We start from the raw sequence: 18,031 nt of genomic DNA, 5'->3' as shown, positions 1-18,031 counted from the left end.
TTAATATGAATGTTAACTACTTTACTCTATATTATGTCTACTAGAGCTTTCTGCTATGGGACCAAATGAATGCAAATAATTTTTCAGATTCACTTGTCATTGATAAAAAATAGATGATTACATTCAACACTAAACACTATTCAAATGCACTGCAAGCACAGTTTTTCTCCTATCTCATCAAACTTAGTTAAACCAATACACTACAAATATTACCACCAACACACAACTCAATATCATCTTCTGCAATTGTTTCTGTTTCTTCATGTCACTCTCCACTCTGCCAGTTTGTTGTTGGAGCAATGTAAAATCAGAATGCAATCTTCCTACACTTGCTTCTATGCGTCCTATCTCTATATTTAATCTATCTATCTATCTTTCTTTCTTGTGCCTTTAGTAGTGCAGCATTCATAGATTCATCCAACCTTACAAAATCTCCACCATGTTTTGAGCATCCCTCTGTTTGATTTCTGTGTTGGGTGCATTGAGATTGAGCCCCAGCCATGTCTTCTTCATCAATCCATTCAAAAAACTTGCATCTTCTATTGGGACAGGATATAAATCTTCTATTTGGGTTCATCACAGTACTGGAGGTTCGGAGTGTCAGCAGATCTCCGCAAAAGCAGTGAGTCCTTCTCCCCTTTCCCATCACCTCTTCCTCTCTATCAATCCACTCAAAAAAATTACACTTTGGTAATTTATAACAAGCAACAAATTTTCTACCTGGGCTGTTCATAGACGACGATGAGAGCACCACCATCTCTTTCCCACAGAAGCATTGATATATTCTCTTGTTCATACTCCTGGATGTTGAGCTTCCTTTGGACAATTGGTTTGGGTCCATCACAGCTCGAAAAAAACCTTCAACCCTAACAAAAGGACACAGATACTGGAGGAACGTTTTGAGAGATCGTTATCTTCTCTTTCAAAGTGACTCTTTAGAACGTTATGAGAGATAAGGGCATTCTGGTAAAATAACATCATTTAACGTCTCTATTCATGCTAAACGTTAGTGGGGACCCAATTACAAATTTTAATTTACTTCAGGGATCCAATTATAAACTTATAAACTATAGGGACCAATTTGCAATTTCATTAAAAGTATGAAGACTAACTGTATAATTTAATCTTTTAATTAATACGTATAGAGTTAAAATTTTGAAAATGATGCATATTATGGTATTTATATATTTATCTAATTTACTAAAAAAAATAAAAATTAATATTTAATTTAAAAAATATAAAAATAAATAATTTTTAAATATTTAAAATTTATCATAAACAATAAGTTTGAAGATTTTGACATTAAACTTATAAATACCAAAAAATTTATTTTTGAAAAAATACGGTGATTGGGTTGACTCATGAAGTAACGTTAGTACTAATTGTATGTAGTACTTAGGTTTATTTAATAATATGCTTTACGCATAGAAATTTTTTTGATAATTAAGTTTAATAAAATTGGTTTATATCGAACAAAAATTAAGTTTATTAGTAAAATTGTGAGTAACATGCTTTAACTAAGGGTGATAACATTATCTAAAATTGGGTACTCACCCTGTCTGCTCGGGGCGAGTAATTTACTCACTCCGCAGCAAAACTGGTTTTAGCAGGATGAGTTCTTGGTCGAGTCGAGATCGAATCTAGATAATACCCGTCTTATTATATTGTTAGATTTTAATAATTATAGGAGCGGATAAGAGCAGTTTAGGATTTAACTTTTTACTATCCGCGAATAGGAGCAAGGCGGGTTCTATAAGGGTTACTGTAGAGTGTGGCGGGGTCGGATAGGACAAAAACCCGCCCCATTACAACCCTAGTTCCAACTCCCACTAATGTGTATTCCGCATTATTTAATATGAATACTTTTTTTTTCTTTACATTCTTCCTTCTTTTTTGCTGCATTTTTTTCTTCCTTTTTCAATGATTTGAAATATTATGTATTTTTTTCTTTGTTTATTTGTTTTTTTTTTTTGTTAAAAGTGTAAAATAAGAAGAATTATGAAAGGTGAAATAAGAAAGAAAAAATAAACAAGAAAAAAGAAGAAGAAAATAATGATGATGAAGAAGAAAAAGAGTAGGAGGAGTTTTGAGTTATGCAAAATTTAAGAAAAATAGCACCAAAATTTTTTAATCATGACACAGAAATTTCTTAATTTTAACATCAAAATTTCTTAATCGTGACACAAATTCTTGTTAAAGGGGTAAAACAAGAATTATGAAAATGTGAAAGAAGAAAATTTGGAATTTTGAGTTATGCAGACTTCATCAGAAAATATCACTGAAATTTTTTAACTGTGACACTGAAGTTTCTCAATTTTGACATTGAAATTTTGTAACAGTGACGCAGATTCTTGTTAAGAGAGTGAAATAAGAATGATGAGAATATCAAACAAGAAAAAGAAGAATGACAAACAAGATGATGATGATGGAAAAAAATTTGAATTGTGCTTAATTTATCAAAAAAATAGTACCAAAATTTTTTAACCATGATACCGAAAATTTCTTAATTTCAACACCGAAATTTCTTAACTGTGATATATAAATTTCTTAACCGTGTCATTTCTAACTAAATGATGTACTTTTCTTATTATTGAACTAGTTGGGTAGTATTGAATTCATATATAAAATGTTTAGCCATTTCTATGTCATTTACAACAAATTGATGTATTTTTTTTCTAAAATATATTTGAATGTATTTTGTTAGTTGGGTAAATTAAGGTTTTAGACTTGCAATTTTTTAGATTTTTTGTGCCATTTGTCATGATTTGATTTCTATGTTAACTAAATGATGTGTTTTGTTATCATTGAATTAATTGTGTGGTATTAAACTGAAAAAGAAGAAGAGAAAAAGGAGTTTTAAGTTATGCAAAATTTAACAAAAAATAAGACCGAAATTTTTTAATTGTGACACAAGAAGTTTGTTAATTTTGACATCAAAATTTTTTAACCATGACACATGTTATAATTAAGAGGGTGAAACAAGAATTATGAGAATATGAAGAAGAAGAAGAAGAAGAAAAAGAAAGATGATGATGATGATGAATGAGAGTTTTGAATTGTGTAAAATTTCTCAGAAAAATAGCATCAAAATTTTTTAACTATGACAGAAAATTTTTTAATTTTTATACTAAAAAATTTTAACCATTTCATTTACAATTTAATGAATCGTTAAATTAACCGTGTGATATTTAACTAAGAAGAAGATGATGGTGATGATAACAAAAGAGGAGGAGAAAAGAAGGAAAAGAAGACGTCAAATGAGAAAAATGAGAGGAGGAGAAGGAGGAGAAGGAGGAGGAGAAAGTGGTGGTGACGACGACAACGATGACAATAACGAAAAAGTAAGATGGAGAAAAAGAAGGAGGAGAAGAAGAAAAAAAAGAAGCAGGAGTGTAAATAAATAAGAAGAAGCAGAAGAAAAAAAAAAAGAAGCAGAAGTGTAAGTAAATAAGAAGAAACAAAGAAAAAGAAGTAAGAAAAAAAAGGCGCATTCTAAAAAGAGAAAGAAGAAAAAGTGCGCGCACAATATTTTTTCGCCAACATCAATTAATTTTTCTAAAATTATTTTATTTATTCTAAATTTAGACTCTAAATTATAAATCTTTAACTTTAAATTCTAAATTATAAATTTAAACTCTAAAATTGACTAAATAAAAATTTGTTTCCTATGCTTTTTATTATTGAATGCCCAAGTTATTTGAATATGAATAATACTAGATAATTAATTTTTTTGTCATTTTTTTAAAGTTAGTTTATTTGTCTTAAATTCTAAACTCTAAATCATATATTCTTAATTCTAAATAAATATTAAAATTAGCTAATATTTGCTAATTAAAAAATAGTTCTTTATATTTTTCTTTAGATATAAATCATATGGTATGGCATGCTTCTGGATTTAGGTTTATTTAGCATACGGAAATTAGAAATGATAACACAATTTTAATATACGAATAAAATTTTAAAGTAGTCTCTAAGATTGGTGTTGTATATCAATTTCGTCATTAAGATTCAAATTTCACTAATTACATTTTTAGGATTGGCAAAAGTGTAATATGTTAGTCTTTAATCTTTTTTCGTCAACAATATACTAACACGACTTGATGACGTGGATCATTAGTAACACATATTACATTATAATTTGACCATGTATAATGGTATGATGACAAATCAGTCAGTGAGGCGTGACACGACGTGAATGAGCGTGTTACGTGTCGTAACACTATTTGCCATGTGTCATTTTATAACACATGTCATAACATTATTCGTGCATGTGTCATTTGTTACGTTATTATTATAGGTCTACCAAATTAGTTCTTGACTTTTTATAAGGGTGTTTAAGACCAAAAAACAAAGTATATTTTGTCGGTTTTAGATTTGCCATTTTTACTCGGCGTTATTTTTTAGTCGGATTATGCTTGAGTCACTCGATTAAGTCCGAAATTGTTTTTATAATAAAAATATATATTTTAGAGTAAAATTAGTTATAAAATTTATAAATTTGTATATACTAATTTTTTATTAGATTAATTTGATTTATATGATCGAATTATTAGATTAATTTGTATATACTAAAGGGATCTTGGATAGATGAGTTGACTTCTGTTTTATGGTCCTATAGGACAACAACATAAACTTTCACCTGGGAGACACCTTTCCGGCTTACCTACGATGTTGATGTGTGATGAGTGGATATTTTATACATTTTTTGGCATCATTTTCATATAGTTTTCATTATGTTTTGTTTAAGTTTTATTAAGTTTTCATAGGTTTTAGTGCAAAATTCACATTTTTGGATTCTACTTTGAGTTTGTGTGTTTTATGATGATTTCAGGTATTTTCTGGCTGAAATTGAGGAGCTTGAGCAAAAGTCTGATTCAGAGACAGAGAAAGGACTGCAGATGCTGTCAAGATCTGACCTTCGTGCACTCAAAGGAGCTTTTTTAGAGCTACAAAAGTCGAAATGGCACGTTCTCAACAGATATGGAAAGCTAACATCTAGGGCTTTCCAGAAATATATAATAGTTTATATTTTGCTTTAGAAATGAAGGCCCAAACTTGGCGTCCAACGCCAGCGACCAGCCCCATTCCTGGCGTCAAGCGCCCACAGGGGAGCAACTGGCGTCCAACGCCCAAAAGGGAGTATCAAGCCAGCGTTCAACGCCCTTAAGGGGTACTAGCTCATGGGAGACACTCAAGCTCAGCTTAAGCACTCACCAAGTGGGCTCCAGAAGTGGATTTTTGCACTACAAGACTAGTTTATCTTATTTTCTGTAATCCTTAGTTACTAGACTAGTATAAATATAACAAAGATCACCATTGTTAGCTGGACTTTTGATCTTTGCCTATACGAACCTTTTCATTGTATTTACGTACAATATCAGTCACTAATCTCCTAAGGTTAAGGTTAGGAGCTCTGTTGAGTTTCATGGATCAATAATAATACTGTTTTTATTCAATATGTCTGATTCTATTCTCTTATGCAAACTCGTTCTTCATCTTATGAATTGAGGGTGACCCATGACAATCACCCTTGTTCTACATGGGTTCCGTACGATTCCTGACCCGGATAGCGTTGAACTAAAGCTAGAGATTACATTGCAGATTCCAATAGAGAATCTGAGCAACTTTGGATATGTGACATGAAATTCCGTTGACTATGGGTGCGTGGGGTCTCTGTGGCATTAAGGCTAGAGTCAGAGAAGTATCACTTTTTGATCTGGAAGATCTGCCTTGTCTGTGGCACCTTGAGTAGGATCGTGAAGGGGAGTAGATTGCTTAGAATTTCATCTTCTGCTATAGTGAGAAACCTAGAGTGTGGCTTGATGAGAGGACATGAGTCATCTTAACGTGGTGGATTGCTGTAGTAGAGAAGGTTAACTTGATGAGAGGACATAAGTTAATCACTTACGGCTGCCATTGACAGAATCAGAAGGTTATTAAAGAAGACAGCAAGAAAATTTAATCCAAAAAGACAAAGCATCTTCGAAGCCTCAACCATTCTATCACCATTAAATTATCATCTATCTAGTAATGTTTTATTTATTTATCTATTTTATGCATTTTTTCCGTGACAAACTATAATTTTTATCCGCCTAACTAAGATCTGCAAGGTGTCCACTGCTTGCTCAAACCAACAATCTCCGTGGGATCGATCCTCACTCACCTGAGGTATTACTTGGATGACCCGGTATACTTGCCGGTCTATCTGTGCAAAGTCTGTGGAGCCAGTTTCGTGCACCAATGTGGTTATCCCTGTAGAGATCAGAGAGCCAAGCCAAAGGCTACTCCTGGGTGGAGGTAGTAAAGCGATCAAAAAAGACTTAGTTGACTAGACAAGAGAGATGGCTAACTTGTCGGAAGCTGCACTAAAACAGAGGATAGCCTTGCATTACAATTGCAAAGTGCTTAATAGGAGCTTTGAAGAAGGAGGTCTAGTCTTTCAGTGTAACGACATCATTCCGTGGCCCCGGGAGAAGGCAAGCTAGCAGTCAACTGGGAAGGGTCGTACCGAGTAAGAGAAGTTCTCGAAAAAAGTGCCTATAAATTAGAACGATTGGACAGGAAAGAGGTCCTAAGGACGTGGAACGTGGCAAACCTGAAGAGTTTTACTCTTGAGCGACTACTGACCTCCCAATTAGACGGTTATCTTTCACCCTCCTTTTTATTTCAATTTACTGTCATCCTTTACTTTAATATCCCCTTGATTTGTACCTTATTTTCTTTTTTTTGATACCTTATGCTCTTTTAAGTACTTGTTATGAAGAGTTTTTGCACTTTTGTTTGATTATTAAAGAAGCACACTTTCCCCTACCCTCCATACGAGGTAATGGTAAGGGGTTTTAACGAGGCCTACTATTGAGAAAACTTCGTTGTGGCAAATTTACATCATGCTTGATATCATATTCATGGTTTATTGCTATTAAGTTATAAAAACGGCAACCCGAGATTGATCGCCTCGGGCGCCATAATATTGTAATAAGCTAAGAAGATATCCAACATACAACAATCGACGACTTCATGATCAAACGAAGAAATAACAAAAGCTACTAAAATGTATTCTAACTATGAATGAAAAATGGTAGCTTAAAAAAGGGATCACATGATCCTGATAACAATTTAAAGTTTGTAGCACCAAAAGTTACCACTTAACGACGATAAAAGGTAAATTGTTCCAAGTTACAAGATGAGGGCATCACATTGTCCCAATAAGACAAAAAGTATAAAGTACAAGATTCAAAGATTTTTTACAAAAAGACCTCACTTCCTCGGGATATCAACAATCTTCCCATCTTGAATCATCTTGAAGGCTCCAATCGCTGAGGTATCGAGGTCGGGAGCAAGAACAGAGACTTAGGCTTTGATCGCCTCCTCGGTAGCTTTGACTACTTCCCGGGCGTCCTGACAATCTCCTTGTTCTTTTTTTTCAAAGCCAAGGCCTCTTGCTTGGCAGTCTCAGCTGACCTCGGGGCCTCTACAAGTTTTTCCTCCAGCTCTTTTACCTTCACTTCTGTTGTAACAGCCCGACCTTGAGCAATGTTGAGATCACGGGAGAGTGAGAGATCACGATCCACCAGGCGGTTGATCTCATCAGCACTTTCCTGGGCTTTCTTTTCCTCCTCGTCAAGTCGGGTCTTTAGAGACTCCTCCCAGGCCTTCAAGTCACCAATGTCTTTCTTAGCGGCCCGGAATTTCCCCTCCCAGACATGGTCTTGCGCTAGCATGAGTTCTACCTTCCTGGTAATGGCAGTTGGCTGGAGGAGGCTGCAGTACGTCCACCTCACTTGGGTAGCCAGGTCCTCTTCTCAGAAGAACTCCTCAGTACCCGGAAGGAGTTGGGAATTAATGAAGTACCCCCGTGTCAAAGTTCTTTTCCATAATCGTAAGAACTTTCGATGAGCCAAGGGTTGTTTTCCTCTTCTTTGGATTGGTGACAAGGATCAACTCGGGATCATCATCAGCCCACACCCCCTTACCCCGGTCCACCTCATCGGCAATAGGGTTCTCCTCAAGGTTCTTAAGGGTTACCTCGGCAGATGGGTGAGGCTGAGCATCTCCCTCGCTGACGACTTGGGGCCCGTGCTCGACCCAAGGGGTTGCCGAGTTGTCATCATCATTGTCTTCCGCGAGGAAGACGTGAGTCATCAAATGAGCTATTGTAGTATTCCTAGTTGCCATAGCAAATACAAGAAAGTAGAAGAAAAAGCAAAGTTAGGATGTTAGAAAAATGGAGAATTTCAAAACAAGCAAAACATACAAACTCATTGGGAGAACGGGACAATAATGAAATTCAAGCCTTATCCACGCATTCGCGACCGGATTCCCAGTTACCCATCAGTAAATGGGAATTAAGATTTTTTTAACAAAAAAATGCTAGCAAGATATCTGCGATTTGGCGGTCCTCCCGACTTAACCCCTCATAGGACACCTTTAGTAAGTAATCGAAGCCAGCACCAAAGCTCCAATACATTGGAATCCTCCTTTCACTCTCAAGGGTAAGCCAAAAAGGGTGACAATCCTGAGCTGGCCTAACCTTGAAATAGGTGCTTTTAAAGCCATGAAAAGAATATTAAAAAAGTCCAAAAATTTGTTTATTATGTACATCCCAAAAGGAAAGGTAGCCTTTTTTGTGCTTGCCTTCTCGAGAGGGGTTTGTGAATAAGAAAAGGTAAAGAAATACGTTAACGGAGGTCGAAAACTCCAAGTATTTACATACCATCTCAAAATAACGGATGGCAGCCCAGCTGTTAGGATGAAGTTGTGGCACGGTGACGTCACATCGATTTAACAAAGCCATGTTGAAAGGGAAGAAGGGAAGACGAACACCCAGTGTGGTGAACATAGGTTTATATACCCATAACCAGTCGGCTACCCGGGGAGTCAATAAATTCTGCTGACAAATGCGCTCTCGGTCCCCCGGGACAAAAATGTTGTAATTCGCCTCATCTGGGCCACCTCCACACAAGGCCCAAGAATTGCGAAACTCTTGTAGTTCCTCTTAGGTTATCCGGGAAGCCGTACCCTTCACATCGGAAGTAACCCAAATGTAGCGATCCACACAATTCGATGCCGCGGGCTACTGCGCGCATACCTACAGTTGGGGACACCACTTAAGTTAACTCAGCAGATTGGAAACCCGGAGGAAATAAAAGAAAATGAAAGCTACATTCTGCTTTATCACTACTCTACTTTGCATTAGTCCAAGGCCTAAATCTAGAAAAAAAAGAGGAGAAGACGCCTATGGTACTCTATAAGAACTAGCTAACAATCACAAGCCTAATCCAAGCAAAATGTGCAAAAAATAATGAATAGCGCACACAAAGATAGTAGTAACAGAGGCAAGCACAACAATCAACAATAAAGAAGAATTAAAAGTAGGTAAACAAGCATGAAGGTATCTCTTACTAGTGATTGAAGCATGGAGGAGTGATTGATTGAGGATAAATGTGGTGGGATTCACAGCAAGCAAGTAGCAGAACCTCGAACATGCAACAATAAGAAGTGAAGAAAGATGAAGAAGGTGCGAAAGAAAATGAGAAAGAAGAAGTAACAAAAGTAAAAGAAATGAAAATGGTAACCGTCTGGGGGTGCGCAAAAAGATAGGAGCACAATAGACTTTTTTCCCTGCTTTCAAATCAGTCTTAAAGAGCATTAAATACTCTCAGCACAGAAACCAAAACGACGCCCAGGTAACAGTTGGGGGCAACTCATGCGCATTGGAAGAATAAAATTCATCAACGGGTTCCCAGGCTAGGAAGGGTCCGACTTGGGAAAGCAAAAGAAGTTCGAACGTACCAACCGCGAGCTCCAAGCTTCACGGATTGGTATGTTAGGGGCACTGTTCTGGTCCGGCCCAGCAAAGGCCATGGGTTCACTTACAGATCCCCGACCCGCTGGGAATTTGACCTGCGCCTAAAGGTGACCTGCGTGCCACCTCATGACCTACTGAGAACCTGGACAGCTTGCAGAAGCTTTTAGACGGACGGGTATAAATAAGGAGGGACCTATCCCTCCCCAGAGGTATGTAACATTTTATCTTAATTTCTAGCTGAATTGTACGGACACTAACTTTAGCATCAAAGTGTCCTTGCAGGTGGCAGGACCCAGTGACCCACCGACGACTCACGCACCCTTCTCGTGGAGCTTGCGCCCAGGTCCAGATTCTCCTTCACAACCAATTACTCCAAACCCGACTCCATCCGAATCACCGTTCACCCGAGCAACCGAATAGATATATTTATCTTTTTATAATTATTTATGAGGATATTTTTGTATGTACAGTAATATAATATTTTTAAAAAATAAATAAAAAATAAATGCTGACAAAGATAAATATAATTCACATAATAAGTTTTTATTTGTTCATCTTTTTATCGTACTGATACAAATATTAATAATCATCTCGAAATAATAGGAATATGAAGAGAAGTTGATATAAATTCTTTCTTAAAATATCCTTTATCAATATAGAATTTATAAATTAATTTTGTTAACTCCAAAAATTAAACTCATGATATTTTAATTTAGTGTAAAATATTTACTATTTTGACTAACTTTAAAATTATTATTATTATTATTATCTACATTTAATTCATAAAAAATATTAAATATACTAGTTTAATTAATTTAAATTCAAGTGATGTAAAATTATTATTTAAATANTTTATTTAATTATCAACGAATCAAATAATTGGACAAATAATTTAACGGTTAAACTAATAACTCCGGGACTGATTAACTTGACTGAGTTGAATACCATAACTATGGTACCCGTCACAAATAAATCAAAGCTAAGTGGTCTTAATTTTGTGAATGTCCAAAATACTTCTACCTAGCATATCAAACCAGCTCCATTCATCGGTTCGATAAAAAACACAGTTAGATCGAATCATTCATTGAACCGTTTATTTATTGGATTCGATAAAAACCGATTTGATTCAGACGGTTTTCAATAAAACTGGTGATCAAAGTTGCAAGAAGTAAACCGATTATTAAACCGGTCAAATAACTGGTTTAATAATTTAATGATTCGACATTAAATATAAAATAAAATTATTAAAAATATAATATAAATATTTTTTTTAAATTTAAATTCAATCATTCATATAATAATAAGATTTAAATTTTCATAACCTACCCACTAACTAAATTATATCTTATCTCATCATTAAAATTCTACATTCAAATTCAAACATCAAAATTTAGAACCAAAAAAAAAAATCATGGTATAAAATACTATATCCACATTCAATAAAAAATCACCAACAATGTCAATAATTACTTAATTAGACAAAACTCATTCAATTAATGTTAAATTACTAATTAAAAAAACTATGAATCACATGTTTTCGTCCCTGATAAATTATGAGAGGTCGAGAGAACGAGGGGGGGAACACGCGGGGGGTAGAAGTAGGGTGGTGCAACTACGCGCAAAGGACTCTAGGGTTTGGAATCGAGAAGCATATCATTGCCTGGAAAACGATCTTTCTCTGTTTTCGTGGATAATCTACCGGAAGATATCTCGAGGAGGGAATTATACCACTTGTTTTGTTGGACGGGAAGAATTAACGACATCTATCTTTGCCGAAAACAGAAACATGCCACAATTTATCTGTTTGCCTTTGTCAGATACACGACTAAAGGGGGAGCCTTGAAGGCTATAGCGGAGATGAACCACATGCGATTACGGGGTAAAGTCATATCCGTAGGGGAAGCTAAATTCAGAAGACATGCAAAAGCGACAAAACGATTGGTGCAGGTGGATCCTAGACGTCAGAAGAATGAAGAGAAGCCAGAGGAACCTCATCGTGAGATACAGGTGGTTAATGATCAGGTGGTGGGGGAAACGACGCCGGATTGGCAAGCGGATGGCCATAAGGCGAGTGAGGGAGCGACAAGGATTGACATCCCTGTAGTGGAAGTGAATGTGGATTGGCTGCGGCGGAGCTTAGTAGGGAGAACCTGGAGACCTATGGACGTGCATTTGTTGAAGAAAATAATATGCAAGAACTTCCCTCAGGTAGAGGACGTTAGGGAGATTGAGGCAACGAAGGTGTTAGTAATCTTTGATACGGTGAAGCATGCAAATGAGGCTTTTACCTTCAAACTAGATAATTTGTTGCAATTGTTTCATACGGTCAATAGATGGAAAGGCTCTGAATGTTGTAAGTCTCGGAGAGTGTGGTTGGAGTGCTACGGGGTGCCGCTACATGCCTGGGCACCGGAAACGTTTAAAGCGATCGGGGGACTCTGGGGTGAAGTAATTTAGTGCATGGTATCAACAGAATCAGGCGCTTCTTTTAAGGCAGGTAGGCTTCAAGTGAAGACAGGCGTGTTTGATGTCATTAGAGAGTGCGTTCGGATTAGTGTGGGGAACTCTGGGTTCGACGTCTTTGTTAAGGAGATGGAGGTGGGGACTTGTGGGGAAGGTAGTTACGTTGTTCGCCGAGAGGTATGTGTGGGGATCAAAATTTCTGGCTCGCATGACAATAGCCGGCTGAAGGAGACGGAGCAGTGGGATCCAGCGGCCGCCTTTATTGGAGGTGATGCAAATGTGATCGAATATGAAAAGGACAGAATGGTAATTGACGAGGTGCTACTAAATGATCTTAATGTGGATTATTCAAATTTTAAACAGGATACGAAGGTCTCAGATTCTGTTAGTTGCACCAAGGCTGAGGGTGAGGCGGATTCTAAGGGATTTAATGTCAATGATGAGATAGAGTCTGACCGGACAGTTACACAGGGCTATGTTAACGTTGGAAGAGAGGATTTGGAGGATACCTATCAATTGGGCCATCCATATTGCTGCCCAAATGATTTGCAAAACCTTGAGAGGAGTGAGCTGGGCTTGTCTCAATTTGGCCCAATACACAAACAACAGGAAGGTGGGCTGTGGGTTAGAGAAGGTTGGCAGCTGGGTCGGGTGGCTAAGGACGGGTCTGACCTGGGTATGCTGTTGGCAAAACGGGTCGAGGGAAATCCTGGGTTGGAAGACGCAGGGCGGCCAGGTTGCAGCAGGGTCACAAAGGTTGCGCATGATCGGTTGAAGGCTACGCTTGGGAGTGGATTGTTCAGCGAACCTGGAATCATTGTTAACGTTGTGAAAGAGAGGGGGGAGGCTTCGCTGTGCGGAACCGGGCCTGGGGTGGATGTCTCCTGAGAAGTGGTGGCTGAGTCGAGGGGAGCGAATAGGAGTGCGTCTGGTGCAGTTGATGGAGATCTCGAGCTTGGGAGGTTGGGGACGGTGAGGAGCGTCGAGGCTGCAAAGACGCAGAAGCAAAGAGACTTGGCAGGAGCGGGAGGGTCGAACGTAGGCGATGGAAACTGGCTGGTGAACCGGGAACGCTTAAGAGGGAAGGATCGGGAGTCGGGAGCGCACCCAACAACAGTGGAGGAAGCACAAGGGGTGGTTACTGGCGAGAGAACCTTGGAGACTATAGCTGGGTCCAACGCTGAGTCAGGGAGGTAGAACGGGAAAGGTAAAGACAAGCTATCGCAGGAAGAACAGCTGAAGGAAAAAGAAGAAACGTGGGCTTTGGCAGTGGAGTCGGGCGCTGTTCTGTATGATACAGAGGAGGATATCATGGGAATTTTGCAAGCTCAGAATGAAGAAATAGCGGCGAAGAGGAAACTGGCGAAACAAAAACAAAAGCCAAGAAGGAGTCGCCCGAAGAATCAAAACAAGGTGACTAAAAATATGTTTAAATGATTGTGGGCTGTTGGAATATTAGGGAGTTGAGAGGAGATGGTAAAATAAGCATGGTGAAGTCGTTGAAGAAAACATTTAAGTTGAACATGTTAGGTTTGCTTGAAACAAAAAGGGAGTTGACTAATAAATATGATGTTGCAAGAATCTGGGGAAATAGTTCTGTAGGCTAGGAGTTTATGGAGTCTGTCGGTGCGGCAGGGGGCTTGCTATTAATGTGGGATGATATGCTATTTAAAAAGTAACTGTTATAAAGGTGAGAGGTGGTTATGCATTGAAGGTGTGTTAACAAAGAACAACTTTCACTGTGCATATTGTTTGGTATACAGAGCGCACGGAAGGGAGGCGAAGCAGGTGGTATGGGAGGAGTTGAGCTACATTATGGGGCTGTGCCAGGTACCGTTCTGTTTGATGGGCGACTTTAATGAGATCATGCAAGTCGAAGATCGAAAAGGGGTGAACAGTTTACCAACATCGGCGGAGGAGTTTAAGAGTTGGGTACATGACATGCAGTTGATGGATTGACCACTTACTGATAGGAAGTTCACCTGGTTCAGGGGTCAATCATGTAGTCAGATTGATAGAGTTCTGGTAAATATAGAATGGGCAGAAGAGTTTCTAGATTTACGGCTAAAAGGTGGACCAAGGGGATTGTCAGATCACTGTCCATTGATTGTGGAAGATACAAGAGTAAGAGAAGGCCCCTGACCTTTCAGAAGCCTGGATGCCTGGTTTACACATGAGAATTTTATGGGAATGGTCAAGAATGAATGGAGAGGGTTGGGAGATGCTCAGTTCACGAGTAAACTGAAGGCCTTGACGATACCTTTGCGACAATGGCATCGGGATAACTTTGGTGACATGGATAACAAGCTAAGGAGGTTTGAGGAAGAGATCGGGAGGCTTGACAATATGGTTAGTGATGCCGTCTATGATGGTACAACGGAGGCTCGAGGAAAGGCATTGGGGAGCTTTTGCGAAAAGTGGTATGTCAGGAAGGAAATCCACTGGAAGCAGATGTCCCGGTCCAAACATGCTAGGAACATGGATAAGAATACCAGATATTTTCATAACATTGCCTCGGCTAGAAGAAGAAATAACAAGATAGATGCTCTGATGATTCATGGAAGGCTTGTGCGAAATCAGACAAGAATAAAGGTGGCAATTAGGGGGTTTTACAAGGATCTGTATCGACAGGACTATGCTCCGAGGATTGGTGTTCGGGATGGTTTGTTGAAACAGATTGATGGGGTTGAGGCTGAAGCTCTAGAGGTATTGCCAACGATGGAGGAAATTAGGGAGGCAGTATGGGATTGTGAATCTTCTAAGGCCCCAGGTAGTGATGGATTTAATATGAACTTCATCAAGAAATGCTGGGAGGAGATTGGTATGGAATTCACTGCAGCTGTGATGGGGTTTTTCCAAAGTGCTAAGCTACCAACTGATGCGAATATCACATGGGTGACGCTTGCTCCGAAGTTTGTCGGGGCTAAGGAGATCAAGGATTTCCGGCCGATTAGTATGGTGGGGTGTGTGTATAAGGTGATTTCGAAGGTACTGGTGAGAAGGATGAGATCGGTTATGCCAGGCTTGGTAGGAGAAACTCAGAGTGCGTTTGTGAAGGGAAGAAAAATTCATGACGGCGCGCTCATAGCATGTGAGACGGTTCATTGGCTCAAGTCACGGCGAAAGAAAGCAGCTATTATTAAGTTGGATTTTCAAAAAGCTTATGATAGAGTCAGATGGAGTTTTGTTGATATTGTGCTTCAAAAGATGGGGTTCGGCCACAGATGGAGGACTTGGGTGAAGGAGTGTGTTAGTACGGCCACTGTGTCAGTCCTGGTTAATGGGTCGCCTTCCAAGCCGTTCAACGTGGAGAGGGGCCTCAGACAAGGAGACCCTCTATCTCCCCTTCTATTTATGCTTGTGGTCGATGTTCTGCATAAGATGTTGGGGAAGCCGTCAGGAACAGGCACATCGCTCCGCTACTGGTCGGGGGAGATTATATCGAATTGTCACACCTACAGTTTGCAGATGATACTATATTATTTTGTCCTCCAGAGACAGAGACAATTGTGAATTATAAGAGGCTGTTGAGGTGTTTTGAGCTTATGTCTGGGTTGAGCATTAATTTTGATAAGTCGAATCTGATCTCGGTGAACTGCGAGCAAGGGTGGATTGATCATGCGTGTGGCCTACTGGGATGCCAGGAAACCCATCATATATAAGGTGGAAGAGAAACTTAGCTTATGGAAAGCGAAGGTTTTGAACAAGGCAGGTAAGCTTGTCCTTATCAAATCGGTATTGAACAGCCTACCAATCTATTACTTAGGTATGTATAAGATGCCAAAGGCGGTGGCTGACAAGCTGATTGCGTTACAGAGGAGCTTTATGTGGTGTAAGGAGGACGGTAATTATGGTATCCCTCTAGTTAAGTGGGAGGCGGTACAGGCCCCGAAAAAGGCTGGGGGTTTGGGAGTTGGGGATGCAGTTCTTAGGAATACAGCCCTTTTGTTTAAGTGGTGGTGGCGGTTTTCAAAGGAGGATTGCCCTTTGTGGAAGAAGATTGTTTGCTCGTGTAACAAATTGAATCCACATGTAATGCTTGCAAATCAGACTCTACCGGTAAAAGGAGGCCCCTGGAAGGACATCTGTCAGTTGAATGTAAAAGAGCAGAAGGTGAAGGAAAAAATGATTAGTGGCCTGGTGATGGAAGTAGGGAATGGAAGGAGAACACTCTTTTGGGAAGATAACTGGGTCCAAGGTGGCCCCCTGAAAGCGAGTTTTCCAAGGCTCTTCTCTATTTCAAACCAGCAGGGATCTGTGATTAGGGAGTGTGGATTTTGGGACGGGTTAGATTGGGTTTGGAATTTTTAGTGGAGGAGAGAGTTGTTCCAATGGGAATCGAAACTTGTCCATCATCTTCATGAGAGATTAAGGTCAGTAAAGCTATCAACTGGTAGAGAGGATAATGTTGTTTGGAAGTTTGATCAAAAAGGTATTTTTTCTACTAATTCTTTTCTGCAGGTACTACAATCGGAGACTTTATCGGACGAGATTACGAGCTATAATTTCACTAGTTCAATTTGGAGAGGGGTGGTACCTCCGCGAATTGAGCTCTTTGGATGGTTTGTGCTAGTTGATAGAGTTAATACAAAAGAAATGTTAAGTAGACTAGGCATTGTTCTTAACAGTGACAATATTTGTGTACTATGTAAAAAGGAGATAGAATCTGTGCAGCATTTATTTCTGTATTGTAAGTTCACATGGCAGGTATGATGTGCGTGGTTGAAAGCTTGGGATAGAGATTGGACTATTCCTGGCACCATGAAATAACTGTTTGAGAGTTGGACCACCATGCACTATAGGAAAGAAACGCAGAAGACTTGGCTGACTGGGTTCTTTGCAGTGATCTGGAACGTCTGGTTGGAGCGCAATGTGAGAATTTTCAAGAATAAAGAAACAGGTGTTGATATCATAAAGAGAAAGACATTTTTGAGCTACAAAGAATGGACTGATAATGATCCTTTTGGTTGTTGATGGCAATGCCAGAGATGACAAAGGATTAATAACTGTTGTATGCAGGTTTAGTTCTTGTATGTTTGCTCACGCTCCACTCTAATGTGTTGAGCTTCCTTTGTTTCAAAAAAAAAAAAAACTATGAACCAATCTCAGCAACAATATTTTTTCAAGATGTGCAAAACAAACCATCCCCTGCCATTGAAAGTCCTAAAAGAAAAGAGATTTACCAATAATTGACCAACTTCTATTTTAACATTCAATCCTTCCAAACAGTTCTCTTAAAAAATTGGTACAACCTCAGAAAAAAAGTCTAAAACTCAACTTCATGCTTTAGTTGCAGTTACAACTTGCAACATAGCATACCTTCACCGAGAATAAAACAAAGGGACAAAACAGAACCAAATTACAAATTACAAATATACTTACAGCAATTACAGTAAAATAAAACCTCATCCATTACAGCAATTACAGCAAAATTACCCAAACTCCTTGTTAAGGCTGTTGGCAGCAACACTAGTACTGGCCTTATCGGAGGCACCATATTTGAAATAAAATCATCCTTCACTCGCTCCAGAAACGCAATAGGAACCTGCCTTCCAACAAATTCATCCGCAACAACATAGTAAACTGAAAAACGGCAATGCATCATTTTAAATCACTCAAACACAATGAGAATTTCACGCTAACAATCATCAAAGCAAAAAAGCTATATACACAAAATTGAATAAGAGGAAAACAAATCTAGAGAGAAAAAGAGAGGAACCGACTGAAGCCATTATTGACGAGGAAGTTGAAGGTGTGGTT

Source organism: Arachis duranensis, chromosome 8 (genome assembly GCF_000817695.3).
Source record: "Arachis duranensis cultivar V14167 chromosome 8, aradu.V14167.gnm2.J7QH, whole genome shotgun sequence".
NCBI lineage: Eukaryota > Viridiplantae > Streptophyta > Magnoliopsida > Fabales > Fabaceae > Arachis > Arachis duranensis.
The sequence above is the reverse complement of the archived record's forward strand: the minus strand, read 5'-3'. Positions refer to the sequence as shown.